Consider the following 6,412-nt stretch of genomic DNA (forward strand, 5'->3'; position numbering starts at 1 on the left):
TAAGAACTTATATTCGTGCCCCTCTCTCTCTCTATACAATGAATTGGTACTTCTAATGCAAGCAAAACATCATTAAATATACTGGTAGCTCACATAAGACAATCAAAATAATCAAATGCATACTCAGCATGGTATAAAATAAAATTGCCCTCAGTGGCGGGAACGAAAGAAACAAAAGAATTTGTAGCACTCGCTAATATAAACTCCGCGAATGACGTGGATACATACTGCATAATCCCCCTAGCCCAGCTGTAACGGCTGCACCCGTGGGAACGGAAAGGCGGACAACGTAACAATATATATATATATATATATATATATATATATATCCCTTAAAGGTTGACCACAAACAAATCGCCTCCATGTCGCCCTGTTCCCCGCCATTTCACTGCCCTTCTTCCAGCTTACACCCCCCTATCTCATATACCTCTCCACTCCATCCCTCCATCTCATCCTTGACCTCCTCCTCCCTCTCCCCCCCTCCATCTCACTCACATACACTCTCCTCGTCAGTCTCTCACTCTCCATCCTCTCCACATGGCCAAACCTCCTCAGTGGGGGAGGCGGTGGCTTAGTCGGTAGAGAGATGATCTGCAGTCTTACCGAACCCAGGTTCAAATCCCTGCTGGGACAGAGAGCAGTTTAAGGATTTGAATTTAATAATAACTGACTTTACTGATTTACCAGAAGACCCGCCGACATGTCGTAAAAATACCCCCGCTAATACCAATACACCAGTCCTGTATGAGACAGCCCTAGCATGTATTCAATATGGACGGTGGGTGTTAGCGCCGAAGTGGTGACATGTAGAGGTGTATGGTATGTAGAAGGACTACTGGGCCTTGGGAGCAGACTGTGAAGCCTATGCCCAGAGTCGGACACATAAAAAAAAATGTGTTTCTTCTAATGCTTCCTGTCACATCCACGTCCACACAACAATGCTCCTTCATTTCCTCATTTGTCAGTCTGTCTCTCCATGTGACCCCACATGCAACTCTCAAATAACTCATTTCCGCTGCTCTCACTCTTCAGTTCTGTCTCTCCAACAAGGTCTAAGCTTCACTTCCATACGTTAGAATTGTATCATGATACTGTCATGTAGTAACTTTTTCACTTCCATGCTCTCTTCCCTGTTTCTTATCACTGTTTTCAAGGAACCAGCAACCATTCCTCCTAGTTGTACCCTTTCATGCACTTCACCGTCTAAACTTCCATCCTTATTCATCACACTACCCAAGTATTTAAACGCACTCACATTTTCCATTTCCTCCTGTTCCAGCCTCACTGTACATTCACTGATTTCATTTCTCTTGAATACCATGACCTTAGTCTTCCTTACAATCACCTTTAGATTCCGTTTCTTACACACTCTCCCAAACTCCTCCACCAAGCCTTGCAGCTCCCCTTTATCTTCACTTAACAACACAGTATCATCTGCAAATAACAGTACAGGGGGTTTCCAAACACTGCCATCTCTCACTAGCGCCACTCCAACATCCACTGCCCTACTATGTATCTCCTTTATAACCCCATCCATATACAGATTGAACAAAAATGGAGACATGACACATCCCTGTTTCAATCCAACCTTCTAATAGAAGAATTCACTCAGTTCATTATCCACACTGATCACAGCCTAAGCACCCTCATACATACTCTTCACGGCATTCAGTAACTTCCCATCCACTCCATACATTCTTAATACATTCCACAATCCTTGTCGATCCACCCTCTCATATGCTTCCTCCTAATCCATGAACGCTGCATGCAACTTCTTTCCCTTCTCGAGAAACTTTCCACTAAAGATCTAAGAATGAATATCTGATCTACACAACCTCTTCCCTTCATAAAACCTCCCTGTTCTTCTCCAACTAATTTCACTGTTATTTCCTTAACTCCGTCAATAAGTATCCTACCATATACTTTTCCCACTACACTAAGAAGACAAATGCCCTCTGATTACTACACGCTTCTTTTTCCCCGTTTTCCTTTGTACAAGGGAATAATTATACCTGACTTCTAATCATCCGGGACTTTCCCTTCCTCCCAGGCTAATCTGCACATCTTCCACATCCATTCTACTACTATCTCTCCCCCATGCTTCAACATTTCACCACATACTCAATCAATTCCTGGAGCTTTCATCATTTCAACTTTCTTCATTGCTTCCACAACTTTCATCCTACTGATTTCTTCCCCTCTTCTCACATCCCTCCGTCTCCCAGCCATTCCCCAGCCACTTACACTAACATTACTTTCATTCTCTATGCTCAACAATTCATTAAAGTGTTCTCTCCATCTGCTCACTTTTTCTCCCTTCTCCACTAGTAATCTACCATTTTTATCTTTCACTTCCCAACTAACTTCTTTGGCATCCTGTCTAACACTCATTACCTCTTTCCAGAACATTTTCTTACATTCCCTCCACTTTACACTCAAATTCCTTCCAAATTCCTCATCCACTCTCTTCTTACTCTCTCTTACTAATCTTTTCACCTCTTTTTTCCTCTCTATATATAACACTCTCTTCTGTCTCTCAACTTCTTTCATACCCCAGTTTCTCATCCACTCACTATATGCTTTTTTTCTTTTGTTCCACAGCCTCTCTCACTTCTTCATTCCACCATGCTGTTCCCTGCACCCCCTTTCATCTTCTCTTCATCCCACACACCATCTCACATGCTGCACAGATTTCTTTTGTGAATATTTTGCACACACCTTCCATGTCCCCCATCTGCTTCAGTCCATATTTACCCAATCGCTCCTCCACTTCTCTCTTAGATTCTGCCTTTTTTCCATCCTCTTGCAACCCTTCCACACTCCTTGCATGAACTACTTCCTCCTCTCCTTCTCTTCTGCTATTTCTCCATTTTCTTCGGACCTTCATTCTGTAAGTCCACACACACATAATCAATCATTGCCTTCCGTTCATTCAGTTCACCACCCACTCTTCTCATCACCTGCCACATATACCGATGGATCATTTTGTGCCTGAAGAGGGTATTGGCTATCACCAACCCCCTCATCCATCTCTCATCCATCTCTGCACGCACACCTCACTCACCAACTACTCCAGCCACCTTCACATTCCCTACTTTTCCATTCATATCTCCAATCAAAAACACTTTCTCATTCCTTTCAAACTTTTCCATTCATGCTTCCACATTTGTCCAGAACTCTTCTCCCATTTTGCTTGCTCAATCTTACGCTGGCGCATACACGCACACAGTCGCCCACATTTGTAGTCCAACTTTCAATCTTACCCACAAAATCCTTGAGCCAACCGATCCATACTCTCTTATATTCTCCTTCCATCTGTTACTCACAACAATACACACTCCTTTTCATGCCCTCTCATTCTCACCTACTCCCGTGCATATATCCCATCCATACTCCCATTCTTTCACACTCTCACCGTTCCATTTAGTTTCAGTTAATCCACACACGTCCAATTTCGTACCCTCAAGCACCTGGACAATCTTTCTTTCTTTCACCTCAACATTTGCACCCTTTACATTCTAAGTAGCTATCATACCATATCCTTTGTTGGGTCCTTAGTCGTCACCTTTTGGTCAATCCTGGTCCGATGCTACTTGTTCGTAATTTTTAGTTAGTTGTTTTCCGGGGAGGGGCATTAACCCTCTGCCAACCCACTAACTGTCACGTAGGGAACACGTGTTGGTTGGTTTTATATATATATATATATATATATATATATATATATATATATATATATATATATATATATATATATATATATATATATAAATATATATATATTCATCATCATGAGCCGTTTGAGTATCCACTGCAGGACCGGCCTATCCCGACCTAAGTAGGGACGATACAGCCAATGTATCTCCACCAAGTGGCTTAGGCTGTCTAGTAGAGATTGTATGTAGGGTGAGAAGTGCTTGTAAGTGTAATGTAGTGTTGAAGTGGCTTTGGATGTGTGTGTAGTCTGTGAACCACGTGTGCAAGCATACTTTATAGTAAGCGACACTGGTTCAACCACGGCACCCATTGTGTCCGCCATTGCAGTACGTGGCCGGGTAAACACTCCCAAAGTTTATTACCCTGGCGGGGCGCGAACCCTGGTTCACCCGTGTACGAAACGCACACTCTACCACTGTACCACAGAGGCTCCATATATATATATTGTGATAGGTGGGGACGCTCACCATACACTCACTTGATGTAATGCTGCTCTCAGGTGTCTGCCCTTTCCTCTCTTCCATCCTTCTTTCCTTCCATCTTCTTCTGTCTTTCTTTCCTTCATTCTTTCCTTGTCCTTCTGCCTACGGGCGACTTTACACTCCCTCCTCTGTCTTTCTTTCCTTCATTCTTTCCTTTTCCTTCTGCCTGTGGGTGACTCTACACTGAGTGACAAGTCAAATGGTTTCCTGTACACCAGGAAACCATTTACTTGCTGGGTGGTAACTATATAGCCAAATTTTGGCACCTGGTGGTTAAGTGGGTAATTATTGCGCTCCAGTCGGGTTGAGCCGGTGAAGGGTTATATCAAAGGGGTGGTTGGGGTTGATTGCTCATGTAATGCCACTCAGGGATGAGTGAGGCTGGTCACCCTCATCTTAAATGTCGAGACCAACTGCCTAGCCCCGGGCTCCTACTCTCCTCACGGGGCAACATAGGATTGGATGATGGATGGATGGATGGATATATATATATATATATATATATATATATATATATATATATATATATATATATATATATATATATATATATATATATATATATATATATATATATATATATATATATATATATAAATTGATAGATTTGCCACTCATTAACCCATTGGATCCCAGAGTTGCTAGGCGAGGCATTGCACTGGGAGGGTACTAACCGTACTGCCCTCCGCCTATCGGCTCATAGTCGCGAAGCTCATTGGTCCCTACCCGGGGGTTCCCCTTTATTAAGATGTGAAAATTCCAAGTTCTTTCCAATACTCTGGACACTGGGCTCCAATGGGAGATATATATATATATATATATATATATATATATATATATATATATATATATATATATATATATATATATATATATATATATATATATATATATATATATATATATATATATTTATATTTATATATATGGAGCCTCTGTGGTATATATTTGATGCCTCTGTGGTATATATTTGATGCCTCTGTGGTATATATATGATGCCTCTGTGGAAAATTAACAGACTGTCAGACAGTCTCTTTAAGTAGGGAGCAACAAACGTCTATAACTATAACTTAAAGAGAACTGCACGCCATGAAGCTTAGAATCAGATCTCGTTTATCCCAAGCAAGGCGTAGTGTCCCAAGGCAAGGTTCCCATGATGCAGAACATTTAAAGGCAGGTGACCGGCCATTGCATTGGTGGCATTATCTAATAGGATGTCCACATTTGGGAGCTGCCACACTTGCTTGAGACATGTGATCGACGGGATGAAAAGAGGCACCAGGTTATAGCTGTTGCAATACATGTCTGAAAGTTGGTAGTACTCCAGAGCCTCATTTCTTCTTGTCGATCACATGTTTGTGGCAAGTGTGGCCGCAACTTTAGTTATTCGAATTGACGCGTTCAATTTTCATGTCACTCCAAATGGCATCTTTTAGCACGTATTACAGCAATAGTTTTGTTTATTAACTAAGCTTTGTTTAGGCGATGAGAGGTCACTTTAAGACTGACTGTAACTGCGTGACAAACACGGCAAGACACCAGTGCGGCGGAGAAAAGAAAATTAGTTTGTTTCTGTTGTCGTGACAGTGTTGATGAAGACTGATATCAGTCATACGACGAGAGGTCATCACTGAACTTCTTAAAATCGTAGTTAAGACTCTAGCCCCATATTAGGGTTGCATAACGCCAAGGAGTTATCCTTCCTTGGAGTCCGCCATTGCTCAAGCCAAACACGTAACTTGCCCATAAAACATCTGCAAAATACGATATAGCGCTGTGGAGGATGGTGTGGGTGGTGGAGGTGGATGTTATGGTGGCATGATGTGAGAAGGAGAGGGCAAAGAAGGTTGGAGGAAAGGATGAAGATACGTGGAGTGAGGAATAATGGTGTGGCGGATGATGAGAAGATGGAGGCATAAAGAGTAATAAGAACCTTCACAACAGCACACACGTGGCTAAAACACCCAGTCGATAGATATCACTCTCTCTCTCTCTCTCTCTCACACACACACACACACACACACACACACACACACACACACACACACACACACACACACACACACACACACACACTCAAACACAGACACAGACACATACACATTTCACTATTGCAAGCAGTCGCAGGAACACAGAAGTGGCAGACACCCACCAGCAGAGGATATGACTTTGGACCAGACTTAGAATATCAGTTGTTGGACCCCAGTGGTTATTTG

This window comes from Coenobita brevimanus, chromosome 69, assembly GCF_032717465.1.
Source record: "Coenobita brevimanus isolate Jiangsu-jjx chromosome 69, ASM3271746v2, whole genome shotgun sequence".
Classification (NCBI taxonomy): Eukaryota; Metazoa; Arthropoda; class Malacostraca; order Decapoda; family Coenobitidae; genus Coenobita; species Coenobita brevimanus.